Below are 15,220 nucleotides of genomic sequence, written 5' to 3' on the forward strand. Positions count from 1 at the left end.
TTTAGAAAGCCTTTAATTTATTGATGGTGGTAATATAAACATGGGACCCCCCAAGTTTTGTTGACAGAATGTAACTTCCACAGAAGGTATGCTCTTCAGTTTTCACTTGAGATGGGTATTCTCCCAGAGGTATGAATGAGGGCTGAAGAAAGCTGTAGATCAGAGAAAGAATTTTCTCAAAGAAAAAGAATCAGTGTTAAATTAGGAGGCAGGGGACATCACATTTTCCCCCAAAGACTGCTATATCCCATTTTTATTTAAGAACTGGGGTTTTTGGTGAAGCTATCCATCTCTATTCCATTACTGAGTATCGAAAATGTTGGGTTTCTGAGGTAAGAAGGGGATAAAATGGATAGTGAATCATAAGGTACCATTTTTGTAGAGCTGTGAATAGCACCTGAGGGCTCAGACTCAAGAGCACTCAGGAGTGTACTGTGCTTTCTCATGGAAAACACATTGCACCTCATGGCTAGGGACAATCTGTGATTTGAATCTCATTACTGTAGAAACAAGGAGCAATGTTGAGGGGGTTCTGAGAAGAAGTATAGCAAGCACTTCATGGGAGGCCATTTTCATTTTGTCATGTCCTGTGGGTGACTTGTCTTAGACTGCGGTAAAAATACAGATTCCAGAGTGATAGGGAACTGGTACTGACCCTGGAGGCAGAGATGGGGGTGGCCATGGCCATTGGGTTTGGGTAGGCTTTTTCTGCTTGGAGAAAAGAATCTTTCCAGTGGTAGGAAGAGTTATCAGAATTTAGACTCACCACCCCCACCTTCCCTCAGGGACTGTCACATTTTGCCATTCTAATCTATAACATCCCCCTGCCCCCTTAACCTGTTCTCTTGCTTGAACAGAGGAAACATGGCAATATTAAAAGTTCAACTTATATTGTAATTCAGCCAGTTCTGAGGAAGAGTCAATTTTTAGTTATTTTAGCCTTGAATGATAGGGAATAGTGCCTTAATTATTGTGTCTTATAATGAGCGCATGGAGCAACTCTTATGAAAAGCTTGATGTAAAAATTTGAACTCTTCAGCTCTCTTTCACTTATACCACTTTGGGTGACATTATGAGTAACCAGCTAATGTCATCTTATTCATTCTATAAATTTTAAAAAACATATCATATAGAGAGTCACCTGGCTTCCTGCTCCATATAAGAAGTTGACTAGGGAAATCTAATGAAGATTTGTTTGTTTGTTACTGCTCGAAACAGAGTCACTAGAACCCTTAAATATGATTAGTTTGGGTAGCCAATCCAGAAATCCAAAAAGCAATTCAGAAAACATTCCCAAACACTTACACTCCAGCCCTCTGGAAGAGTACCAAATGCTTTAACCACTGGGCAACTCTCCCAGTTTGAGAAAGTGGCATTTGTGTCGTGGTTGACTCTTCCTAACTTTTTGAACTTGTAGTCTCACTTTCGGTGACTACTAGGGAGGACCATATGATAATATATAGAAGAACTCAAGGTGTTTGCTCAAGTGGAATTTTTATAAATAGAATTAAAGGCCTCCACAGATTCATATGTTCAAAAATTTAATAACTAGGACCTCTGAATGGAACTCTATTTGAACATAGAGTCTTTTTTTCACATATAAGCAGACCTTAACAGAGACCATTCTGTATTTACATAGTGCCTTCTCCAAGAGCCTCCATACTTTGACAATATCCTCTAATTTATCCCTACAGCCATCCTGTAACTTAATCCCATGGCTACCCTATGTGGCAGGTACTGCTCCATTTACAAGAGGGAGACTAAGGCATGCAGAAGTTAAGTAACCTGTCTAAGGTCACTCTAGAGCCAGGACTCCATCAGCTCACTTCCTCAGCTTCCAGCTACATCACTCATGAGAGAAAATTTAATGAAAAGAAAAGATGCTTTACAGAAAGCATCAGGAGGAACATGTTGTGGAAGTGAGGTCTTCTTAAAGCCATCACAGAAAGAAAAAACCCTACACTGATGGCTGAGACCGTAAGGCTTCTCACTCTTTGCCTCCTGGGTGCTAACTTAAATAACCTTGTAAAGGTAAAAATTCCCAGGAAAGAGGCCATGTGGCTCAGAAATGGGGCCTAATTTAGAATATTGATTTTTAGTTATGATAACTCATAGAAACTTTTTGAACAAAGAGTCTTTAACGGGATAGTTATTGGAGTAAATGTTGGCTCAGACAAGTACAGAGGGAAGGGACCGTGTGAAGAGGCACTACAGGGTCCTGTAAGACCCTGCCTCATAAAACCAAGCCAACCAAACAACTGAAAACAAAATAAGCATATAAACAAACAAACAAACAACAACAACAAAAACAAAATCTTGTCATACTGAATTGGGCTAACCTGAGGAACATGATTTTAATGCAACTATGTTGTTCAAGCCCTTATTTCAGAGTGCAGTACTTTACATGTGTTGTGAGTGTGGAGGTGAGACATGGGTGCTGCTTCTGGGTGAAAACGTGTATGGTCTTCTGTGTCGCCTCTTTGGGCTGAAGTACCTTCATAGACAACAATCAAAAACTGTGCTGGAGAAAAACTGAAGTAGCTTCCTGAGTGTACTCAACAAGGCTAGCCCATGAAACAGGACTAGTAGACAATGTAGAATCTGTGATAAACATACACATGAAGAGAAGGTCATGATGCTGGAATGGAGGTCTCATATGGTATCCCAAATCTTCCAAGCATAGAGAGCCATCATATTTCCCAAGGTCCCTATCCCCCAAGTGGGCCCAGCTGGAGAGCAATAGTGTTCAAGGTGAGCGACTGTGCTCATATAATCTATCTTCAGTGGAGTCATTGGACTTATAAGCTACCTATGGCACTTGTCAGGAAGTCAAAGCACACATGCTGGCTTCCAGGCTACCTCAGTATCACAAAATACCAGTAATACATTTCAAAGTCCATGTTAGCATCCTAGCCCTTCTCTTCTCCTCCCCTGCCTTGTAGAATAGACTGAGGCCACAGAACTGATGATGACTCTGAAAGGACGACCTCTGAGGGGAGAAACAAGGCAGGTCAAAGGTTCCTGGGGCTGAAATTTATAGGGGAAGAGCGTGCCTGCCCCAACACAAAAGGATGCTGGAGTGAACAACCATGAACAGAGCTTGTTAGTCTCTCTCCCTCCCTCCCTCCCTCTCTCTCTCTCTCTCTCTCTCTCTCTCTCTCTCTCTCTCTCACACACACACACACACACACATACACAGAAACAATTTTTGCCTGTTGAAGTCAGTTTCCTGCTCATTGAATTTGAATTTATTTAACTTTAAGAGCAAAGTTAAGAGTGAAGCACACATAAAACATGCTCTTCTCTCAGGTTCCACTGGACTGGACTGAACATTTGGCTGGACCTTAGCTGGGCCATCTCCAACTATGTTAACTGATGCTTGTAGATGTGTTGCTGTCTTGTTTCATTGCCATTTGATCAACTTTTAGGGTTCAGCACTGAAGTCTCCTGCAAAAAAAAAAAAGTGCTAAAGTGTATCTGAGGCTTTGCCCGATAGTGATCAGCACAACTGAGAATAAATCAAGACCTTCTTTTCCTGATGAAATAAATTCAGTGTCACAAGTCTGGGTCAGAAACTAGGTTTACGACAGGGCGTCCCGGATGTCTCTGCAGCTTCCTCTTTGCATCAGCTGCCAGAATCTAGTAGACTCAGACCAGATGGTTGCCAATCTGTGCAGCTGCCTCCTCCAGGACTTCTTCTGGGATAGCTAGAGGCTGGGCTATCCTGTAGCCTTCAGAAGACTCTAGCTCCATCCTCGACAACCAGGGAAGGAAGACAGGTTCAAGGATGCTTTGCCTTATAAAAACTGGACTAGCACACGAGCGTTTTAAACTAACGGGCTGAGTTTATCGGATGCTGCAAGTGTGAAACAGTGAACCAGCACAACTGAGCAGAGTCCCAGCAATTTCCAGTGCTCCTTTTCCTTTGTGGGCCTTCCCCTTTGACTTGGCATCAGGCTCACTTTTTCTCGTACCTTGAAGGATATAGTCTCCTTCCTGGGAGCCTTGGTGGCCATAGCCGTTGAGCTCTTAATGTTTGATTGCTTTGCTTTTAAAAATTAAAGATGGAGTCAATAAGCTTTGGCTTCATTGTTTTGTTATTCTCTGTGTGGGATAATAAATGCAAACTTTTCCCTTTCCATTGTTTATAAGTGATTAAAATATGTACACTCACTGTGGCTCTCTAATTGATGGTTCAACACCACCATTGAGAGAAACTTGTAACAAAAGTGGAAAGGATGGGTGAAAATGGGTTGTCTTCATTTCCAACAGTTGATTCATAGACACTAAGCCCATACCCTAAAAACAGACTGAGCCCCCACTATTTGCCTTCAGGCCATTAGTTTCCTATATGCTATGATAGACCAACTATTACATTATAAATGGAAGATGATTGCTTACTCATCACTGTTTCAGAGGGCTTTGAAGAGATCACTGGCCTAATGCTTCCCTGTCCTGAGCTGCTTTACATCTCCTGGAGAAAGTTCCATCTTGCATGTAAAACTCCAGGCATCTCACTGGGGGAGTCTGAAGAAGGTAGCTAAAGGAATTAGCCAGGCCTAATTCCAAAGCTCAGATGGACGGCAGTTGAAGTTAGCGAGTCTACTGTAAGAATTCTGCTTGGCGTTTTATTCTCAGCGATGGAGCAGATTATGTTGTGCAGAGACAAAATCTGCCCCAGGATGGTTGAGTCCTGAGTTCTGTTTCATTATGCATGGCTTTGTTTCCATTGGCACCACACACAATGCAACATTTTTAAGAATCTTTCAGGAGGATCATGAGGAAGACACAAAAGATATCTTGGACATCCTTTTTAAAAGTTAACATTTAAAAGTGATTTAAATGTAAGCAAATCAGAGACACATGGGTTACATTTCCCGTAGAATACATATGGGTTTGGAGAATTAAGGGGGAAAAAAGCTTGGCACATTGTAGCTGGGTATAACTGAGTACAAAACATTCAGGGAAAATATTTAGTGTTTTTTTTTTTTTTTCCAAGCACCGAAAGTGAACAAGCAGTAATCTAGTCATTTGCTCTCCTCCCTTGTTCCTCTAGGGCTGGGCCGAAGTCAGTAGGGTTTCCAGGTGAAAGTCTATAGAGCCTTTGGATTTCTTGGCCCACAAGCTATCCTTTCCCATGCTCTGGACTGCCGGCCCCCATCATCTTTATCTCCCAGCACATAGGGAAGTGAATGATTCCTTACTTTAAAGAGTCACAGAGTTTTGACACAATGTGTTTCAGAGCTGACAAATTCACATTGTGTTGAACACCCATAGCCCAGAGGGAACATTAATCAATCCTTTTTGATTTGTATTGACTAATGGCTGAAAAGAATTTACTGCTTTGTTCCATGTGGCTTTTAAATGGACTGTGCCTTGCCACATATGGCTTCCTGTCTTCCTTGCTCCTCCCCTCTTTTCTTTCTCTTTCCCCCTTTCTACCTCTTCCCTCCTCTTTCCCTTCTTTCCTGTTCCAAATACGTTTGTTGTGAGTCTTTTATGAATAAGGAACCATGAAAAACTTTTCCAGGAGTAGAAACTTTGCTCTTTGGGTATTTTTGATGGTAGCAAGCTTAATATAAATATGTAATATGTAACTACTGCTAGTGTGGGTATTTTGTGATTTCATTTTTGCTCTAGGCATTTGTTTGAAATTATAAATAATCCATTGTTTGCCCTCCTGCAGCTCATCAGATCTTTATTCATATAGTGTTTATGTTGGATGTACTTCCTTGATGCCAATCTATAGTAAAAGAAACATATGTATTTCATTCATAAGTAAGTGGTCTGGTTCTGTGTGAGCTATTGTGTGTAAAGGCAGTTAATTTATCTCAGGATAATGTCACAAAAGGGAAACATGCCCCTAATATCTCCTAGGAAACTTAGCTCTTTACATTCTGGACCACAGTGCCACCCCCCCCCCCAGGTTCCCAATTTCAAGTTGTGGGCATTTTACCTTTAAAAAGTGACAAGCTAGTTTGTTCTCCCCTTTTATGCTGCATTCAGTTAATATCTCTGGCCGACTTGTTATTTTCCAAAGGGAAACAGAGGATGAGTGGATCTGGGGGAAGACAGGAGGAGGAGAAGGAGCCTAGAGAAGTAGACGGAGGGGGATTGCAGTCAGGATATAAAGTATGAGAGAAGAATAAAGAGAAATTTAATAAGCACATGTAAGGGAAAGGCAGGGAGAGGCTCCTCATGGCAAGATACTCATACTTTATTCTCACAGACTACAACAATTGATGACCACAGCACAAGTGAATTTCCTTTGGTGCTCTTAAGAACTGCATACATGTTAGGGTTTGAATAAAAATATTTCTTGAAGGCTAATGCATCGAAGACTTGGTTATCAGCTACAGTGCCTTTTGGATGTGATTAGGTCATAGGTCATTCCTTAGATATTAGTAGAGTCATAATTTGATGGCGTAATGGGGGCATGATACAAACCTAGGAGGGGCCTAATGGGAGAGGGTCGGTCTCTAGGGAAATGACTTTGAAGGTATCTTATCCCTGGTCTCTTCACAGCTGTTTCTTATCTGCCATGAAATATGCAGCTATGCTCAGTTGGACTTCCGTACCCCGTCCCGAATGATGTTCTGTCCTGCATATGCCCATAGTGTCAGAGCCAACCAATCATGCATTGAAGCATCTGAAACCCAAAATAAATCCTTCCTCCTTAAGGCAGGCGGTGGTGGCGCACATCTTTTATCCCAGCACTCGAGGCAGAGGCAGGGGGATCTCTGAGTTTGAGGTCAGCCTGGTCTACAGGGTGAGTTCTACAGAGAAACTCTGTCTTTAACTGCCCCCACCCCGCCCCTGCTAATATTTCCTCCTTTAAGCTGTTCTTCTTAGGTATTTTGTCATAATTAAAAACAGCACTCCAATTTGCAAAGCTTAGACACAAATGACAAACCCAGTAGGGCAGGGATTTTCTTTTTGAGGCGTCCCTCTCTCTTTCCCATGTGTATGTTGTGTGCACATGTGTTTATGTGCATGAATATGTGTGTGTCTCAGAGAGAGAGAGAGAGAGAGAGAGAGAGAGAGAGAGAGAGAGAGAGGGGGAGGGAGGGAGGGAGAAGGAGTTATTTTTTTCAAAGGACTCTATAGATATAGAATTCTGTTTGGATTAAAACATTTGACCAAATTGGGCATGAAAACTGGGGAACTGACCTTTGATTTATAGTAAGTATCCTGGGATGAGCTACTTGTGCAACATGAGACACACTAGAGCAAACCGTGAGAACTTCAAGACTCTGCTATTATCAGACCATTAAAAGTAATTTCCAGCACGACCTGGTGGTCTTACCCTCTCTAGCCACATCTCCATCCTTGCTTTTCTCCTCGTTTTCCAGAAGATAGTTCCCAACATTCAGAGTTGCTTCCTTGTTTGTTCAATGACCCATTCAAACCACACGAAGGATGCAGTCATATGCTTTAGCGGAACATTAGGTGCTTGGGATACAATTTGCTTCCTCTTTCCTGTCTCAAGTATTGCTTCCCATCCCGCTAAGATAATGCAGACAGTTCAGAAATACTGATTGTTCTTACAGCATCTCTGTATTTTAGTGTATTAAAAGTGATCAGCTGGATTTGGAGCTGGGACATATAATATAGTTCTCAAACTTTTAATTAGGTCAAGATGACTTTATTTTTAGATCCAGTTTAATGTTTCTAAGATTTCAAGCATTAAATCAAATCTTACCAGAAAATGCTGTAAATTCTGTTTTATCAAAGTTAAGATAACATTTCAACTCTTATGTCTGGAAAATCCCTTATGGCCACAAAGAGAAGAAAAGGAAAAAAATAAGTGTCCATGACTATTTCCCAGGATTGAGGAGATTTGCTGACGGCTAACTCATTACAAAAATAATATTTACTTGTGATCTCCAGCAAGGCTTACATCCTTCATTTATTCTAAGATACTGTTTTAAGCCTATATCCTCCTTTCAATCACTATTCCCAAACTCTATGAAATACATTTTATAATCTTCAAAATTCTTTATAAGCTTTTCTCATTTGTGGGTGGTATATATTTGTACATGTTTAAAGGTTTGTGTGCCCACATATGGACATGGATGCCTGTGGAGGTCAGAGGTCAAGTGTCTTTCTTAATCATTCTTTATCTCATTTTTGGGACAGGGTCTCTGGCTGAACCTGCAGTTTGATGATTTGGCTAAGTCTGGCTGACCTGCGAGCTCTTTGCATCCTCTTGTCCCTGCCTACACAGTGTTGATGTTACAGGCATATACTGCTGTGCCTAGACTTACATGTGTGCCTGGGACTGAGCTCAGTCTTCATGCTTGCTTGGCAAGTCATGTTTTTAATGACTGAGAAACTTCCACAGCCCCACTTGTAATTTTTATTCCAGTAAGTTGTGTGTATCAGAGAAAAGGTAACACATGAAAATTCCAGAGGCTGCAAAACATAGTCAAGATAGGCATGTGCAGTTTAAATGCAAAGTCGTGCTGGATTTGCTCAGAACACAGATATTTGAATGCATCCAAGAGGTTTGTGTATATATGCACGCATGTTAGCTATCTATGCTGTATAGAAAACCATGTCAAATCCTAACAGCTAAAAAGAGCCAACATTGACTATCTATAGTTACTATGCATCAAGAACTAGCAGGGATTGCAGCTTAGTTAATGAAAGCTGTTGATCTGTCCTGAAATGGGTTTATTCTGTGCTGCGGGCTCTACTCTGAAGACTTGCATAGACCATAGCTTCCTTCCAAGGCCTGTCTGTTAAGCCACCTAAATATTCTTATGTCATGATAAGATGGCAGGGCAGCTGTCTCTCTCAGAGAGAGAGAGAGGGAGAGAGAGAGAAAGAGAGAGAGAGAGAGAGAGAGAGAGAGAGAGAGAGAGAGAGAGAGAGAGAGGGAGGGAGAGGGAGAGAGAGGGGGATTGAATAAATACATAACAGAGTGCCTGAAACAAAAGCCTCAGGTTTTGCACTACAATCTAGGAAGTGATTTAGATGACCTTATGGGATGAATTAGGGCGGGGGCTTGCAAGTAGGGGTAATTGGAGTTTGTTTCTGTGGAGTTTGTGCATGATGAAAATGCATGGTGTTCTTTTTCACTACAGTCACTCACTTGCAATATCTTTTAAAAGTTAACACTTCTTTATTTTCTGTGTAATGTGTGCATGTGTGTGCATGTGTGTGGGTATACAAGTACCACACCATGTTTTGGAGATCAAAGACAAACTTTGGGAGTTGGATCTTTCCTGCCACATGTGGATCCTGGAGAGCAAACTCAGGTTGTCAGGCTCAGCAATTGGCACTTTTACCTGCTGAACCATCCTCTTGGCTGATATTGTCAGTATCTATTTTTATTTCCCAATTGTCTTTCTTCTAGAAGATTCATCTCTTTATAAACAGTATATTTTTTTCAGTTCTTTTCTTCAACAATCACACTTGAGAAGTGGTGCTATCTAAAACCTTTCCTCTGCCATTTCAGAGGGCTCTAGGTTTTTCTGCAATTTAGCCAGCAGGTGGAGCAGGAAAACCTGACATGGTAACAACTCATGGGTCACAAGCAGTGCTTTCTACTTTGCAGTCTGACTGGTCTGGAAGAGGCCTTCACATTAGCTTAGGTTTTCACTCGACAGATCTAGAAGCCATGGTCAGGGCAGCAACAAAATTCATATCGTTGGGTTACTGCGTCACCTGTTGTCCACTTGAAGATATTGAAATTGCTAGCATTGCCCTCAGTTCGTGTCAGTTACTCATTTGGTTACTGGGTGTTGAGTGTGGTCATGGCTACCTCACTCTGTGTTCTATAGAAGCTGATAGACATGAAAGTAGTAGCTTCAAAGCAGCATGTGCTAAAGGTCAGGGTAACCCAGGGCACAAGGGTGGGTGACCTAAACACCCTGTCATCACTGTTCAGATTAGGAGAGCCTGCCTCACAGCAAAGATGGGCAAGGGGTAACAAGCTGACTACAGAGGGTGCTAGCTGGGAAGATTGTATTTTTTGAAAATAGTTTTTTTCTGTACAATATATTCAGATTATACTTTTCCCTTCCTCAACTTCTCCCAGATCCTTCTCACCTTCCTACCATCCAAATCCAGACTCTTCCATGAATCAGGAATCAGAAATTCCAGCAGAGGCAAATACAGGCATTCACACAACACCCCCTAGGTACATCTCACACATGCGTATTAACAAGAGATGAGGATATGTACCTTGCATGTAGGGCCAGAGAAGGGCCAAAGTCTAGATAGCTCACCTTTTCTCAAATTAATCTTAATCCTACCAATGTTGTATGTAGGCACTTCCAAATTTCTCTCCCATTTAAAAACATCCACTACTTGACTGTCTCGTGCTTTGTTTCAGTCAACCATCGTTCGGGACAGTCAGTGAGGTCTAGTGCTGTGCGGGGTTTTCTCATGGCACCATTCATGGCGAGCAGTACATAGGCCATATTTGGATGAACTTAAGACTGAGTCCAGCAAAAAAAGAGAGAGAGAATTAAAGCTAATTAAATATTTTTAGTCTCTATAAGACTACACATATTAGAAACAAAATGCAAAGAATGTTCACTCGCCCTCTCACCAATTTCATATCGATCATATACATCCAAATATTTCTATAAGTATTTTAAGAGCTTCTACAGTGTGCTTTTCCATATTCCATAAAACTGTGAGAAAGCCTATCTTTTGCTCATATCAAGCAAATCAGTAAACCACTGCAAAAAATTCTGCATATTTTCCTTTACATTTAAACTTTGTAAACGTTCCTTTCTCCTTCTACTTAAAGTTCAATGAAGGCAGAAAAGATGGCCCATGGATCCATCACAATATGCATATAGTACGTATGTTATATATATAGTATGTATAACGCCCAGTTAAATGCAGAATAGTGAGATAATCAATAGAGGACCTTTATTTTGTCTCCTCGCCCCCCCACATTAGCTATATAAAAACCTATACATAAATCATCAAGAGGATCATGTTGAGAATCATCTCAACCATTCTGTGCTATTTTTATAATTTTCCTGTTTTGTGTAGGCTAGACCCACTAATTACTTTATGCCCAAGTGGGAAACCATTAGAAGACCTGTGTCTGAAAAGGCAAGGGGATTGAAAATGCACAGTTTCAGAGTTCATCTTTATCTTGTGATTTATGAGTCCTTAGCTGACAATCTTTCCCAGTAAGTAAACACATGGTCCTTGTATGCAGATAGAGCAAGTTAATTTTATTTGTACAGTTTCTTGCATAATATCCTCTCAGGATATGTGATTATTTTGATACCATAGGGAAAAATTTAGACAGATCTAGAAAATAATCTTATTTTGATGATCTCTCTGGGACTTGCTGCTGATGTGGTAATTGAGAAAATTGACTTTTTCACACCAGAAACATGGATTGCATAGAAAGGGCGGGGGGGGGGGAAGGAAACTTCTGTCAATCATCACCCATCTCCATCTCTCTGAGTTTATCCTACATTTTGGAATTAGAGGCTTCCAGAGTCATTTTTTCTACATTAGTTCTGAAATCTGTAACTTGGACTTGCATTAGATTTTTTTCCCCAATATGGTCTAATAGGGATTATGTTATTTACAGAGAAGCACAGATAGTAAAATTGTTTGATAATACCCTTTTGCCACTTTCTCAGTTTCTGGTACACAAAGTCTTCATTTTACTAGTGAAGTTGTGAAACAGGCACAAAACCTTTCTCCTCTGTCTTTGTTCAGATTTTTTGGCTGAAATAATTTCTATTGTATAGGTATGAGACTGACATTTTTTTCTAAATTGAATAGTAACACAGTGATGGACTCACATATACCATGAAAGGCTTTTTATTAAAATTAAAATTTTAGCTTTCAAAAGTACTATTTTTTTTTAAAAAAATTAGTCATAAATTTCAAGTAAAGTCAACAGGAAAAATCAAAAGTTTTCTATATACCTGTCTTTTTTCCATATGTCTTCTCATGGTTTGGTGGCTACTTCTTTTTAGTAGTAAATAATATTCCATTGTCTGTATAGGCTACATTTTACTCATTCACACATTAATTAAAGAGAGTCTTGACTACTTTTCAGTTCTGTCAATTATGAATTCAACAATTATACAATCCTAGGAAAACATTTTCTTTTTTGATGTGGAAATAGCACTTCAACTTCTTTCCACAGATTTCAAATTGTGATACATTTTATAGTAAGATGTGTTTAGCTTTGTTGGAAAGAGGTAATAGCATTCTCCAGTCCTATTAGCAGTAAATGATAATTGCTTTGCCCAATGCCCTCGTCGATATTGGATGTGGTTAGCATTGCAGATTTTGGTCATTCTCTTAGCTGTGTATGCTATCCATTGCTGTTTTAGTTTTCATTTCTCATATATTTTATTAATTTATTCATATTACATCTCAATAGTTATCCCATCTCTTGTATCCTCCCATTCCTCCCTCCCTCCCATTTTCCCCTTACTCCCCTCCCCTATGACTGTGACTGAGGGGAACCTCCTCCCCCTGTGTATGCTCATAGGGTATCAAGTCTCTTCTTGTTAGCCTGCTATCCTTCCTCTGAATGCCACCAGGCCTCTCCATCCAGGGGATGTGGTCAAATATGGTGCACCAGAGTTCGTGTGAAAGTCAGACCCCACTCTCCACTCAACATGGAGAATGTCCTATCCATTGGCTAGATCTGGGTAGCGGTCAAAGTTTGCTACACGTATTGTCCTTGGCTGGTGCCATAGTTTGAGCAGGACCCCTGGGCCCAGATCTACCCATCATAATGTTCTTCTTGTAGGTTTCTAGGACCCTCTGGATCCTTCTATTTCTCCATTCTCCCATGCTTCTCTCACCTTGAGTCCCAATAGGATGCCCTCCCCTCTGTCCCACTTTCCTGGTAAGTGAAGACTTTCATGGGACATGCCCCTTGGGCTAGTGTGCAGATATAAGTGAGTATATACCATTTGACTCTTTCTGCTTCTGGGTTAACTCACTCATTATGATCATTTCTAGTTCAATCCATTTGTCTACAAATTTCAGGACTTCCTTGTTTTTAATAGCTGAGTAGTATTCCATAGTGTAAATGTACCACAGTTTCTTTATCCATTCTTCTACTGAGGGATATATAGGCTGTTTCCATGTTCTGGCTATTATGAATAAGGCTGCTTTGAACATGGTTGAGCATTTCTCTGATGACATATGATATTGAACATCTTTTCTCTTTTTCAAAACCTCTCTCTGTGTGTATGTGCTGTTTGTACTGAGACATATTTTCTGTACATGCACATGTGTGTGAATGTACATTGAATGTACATATGTAGAAGCTGGATGTTGGCATTGGGTGTCTTTCTTTGTTCTCTATCTTTATAGGGTTTCTTGCTTAACCTGGACTGGGATTTGCCTATCTCAGCCTATTCCTACACTAGTGTTACAGGTGTGCACTACCATGCTGGGCCTTATGTGGGGTCAAAACTTTAATTCGCAGGCTTGCGTGGTAGTCTCTTTAGCAGCTCATCCATCTCTCTGTATCCTGGACATTATTCTTCTTGTTTGCCATTTGGCTATCTGGTGAGGTATCTCCTTGGGTCCTCGGCATATGTTTTAAGTGTAATTGTTTTTTTTTCTTTAAACATTAGAGATTCTTCATGTACTTTGAATATCAGTGTATTTATTCACTGTGTTTACTTGCAACTTCTTGTTTTGGGCTGAATGATACTTTTGCTTTCTAGATGACACAAGAACTTTCTTTGAATCCTTTAGCAGTGCCCAGGTAATATTTGCTTGGTAATATAATTTTATAGGAGAAATAACAGAATATAATGATAGAGGAGACTCTAGGGTTTGACAACAATGCTTGATTTGGTAGAACAGGATTTGAGTAGTGTACTCGGCTGTAGAGATAGTATACTCTGGGCAGCTTATGCAGTAGACGCTTGGTTTCCATGGGTCTGGAAGCTGTGATGTCCCATGTCAACACGCTGCTAATTCAGTCTCTGGAGAGGGTCCTACAGCAGTTGTAGAGGAGACTACTTATTTGCTGAGTCTTCACATGACAAAGAGAGGATGTCCTCACCAGCACCCGCTCCTTGAGCCTGCAGTTAGCAATAAATAACTTCCCAAAACTTCATCTTAAGTGTCATCATTCTGGTCCTTAAGGCTTTGATAGCGAATTATATTTTTTGGCAGGGCCACAGTTTACAACAGGTAGTGAGTATCACATGAGACAAAAGGGGTGTTCAAGGTCACCTAGCAGCTTAGTGGTGGCCATTCCTGAAGTTGTGCCTTTTGAATATCTCACTGTACTATTGATTTTCCTGCTTAAATGCACAATAGAAATAAACTTGGCCCACGAACGTCTAGTGTGTCCTGTCTCTCCTGACAGGATGTGTGTGCCAATGCTCTTAAGATTTTGTTTAGGCTCCAGAAGTGTGCCTCTAAAACATTAACTGGGAGATGAGATGAGACCAGAGAGCTCTTTCATTTTATTTTCAAAAGCCTCTTAATTATAACAAATCACAATTGTGTCATATTTTGTAGGTAGATGGGCCAGTGAGAAACTCTAAAAGAAAGAGAAAAATTGAAGCTCTTAGCTTGGCCATCAGGACCTCCTAGGCAATGATGCAGCTTTTCTAACTGATAAAGTCCTAACACCGGCCTTCAACTTAGAATTAGGAGAGACTAAAAGGGAGGAAGCCTAGAGGGCAAATTACATTTGGATTTCCCAGCCCTGACTGAGATGCCTAGGTATGTAAGGACCTCAGCAACCATTGTGCAGAATAAGTCTCCAGCACAGCCCCGTCCATCGCAGTTACAGAACGACAACCAACTATCTGCCCATTATTACTGCCATATCCCACCCAACGCCAACTTGTGTAGCAATGTTAAATAACTAACATAAGATTAGTTCATAAAATTGTTCATTTACTGTTCTATGCCTTGGGATCGTCTTTATTACTACAGTTTTCAAAACTGGCTTAGGAAATAATGGCAATCCGCAGTTATGAATTTATTTAATGTCTGATTCATTTATCGTGTTCTTTTTATAAGGTCAACTTACTTACCAAATCCACTCTGTAAGAGAAAAGATTAAGAGAGGCTCTTCAAACACAGGACCGAGCAACTACATACCTCGTCTGTCTTTGCATCAATCACCATCATTATTTAGGGGAAAATGGATTAGAATTTGGACACCTGCAGCCTTGTCACTTCCGAGTCCCTCCTGGCCTTTTGGACTAAACTTTTGCCTGGCTCTCTTTTGTTGCTT

The sequence above is a fragment of the Acomys minous genome (assembly GCF_964271855.1).
Source record: "Acomys minous genome assembly, chromosome: 14".
Classification (NCBI taxonomy): Eukaryota; Metazoa; Chordata; class Mammalia; order Rodentia; family Muridae; genus Acomys; species Acomys minous.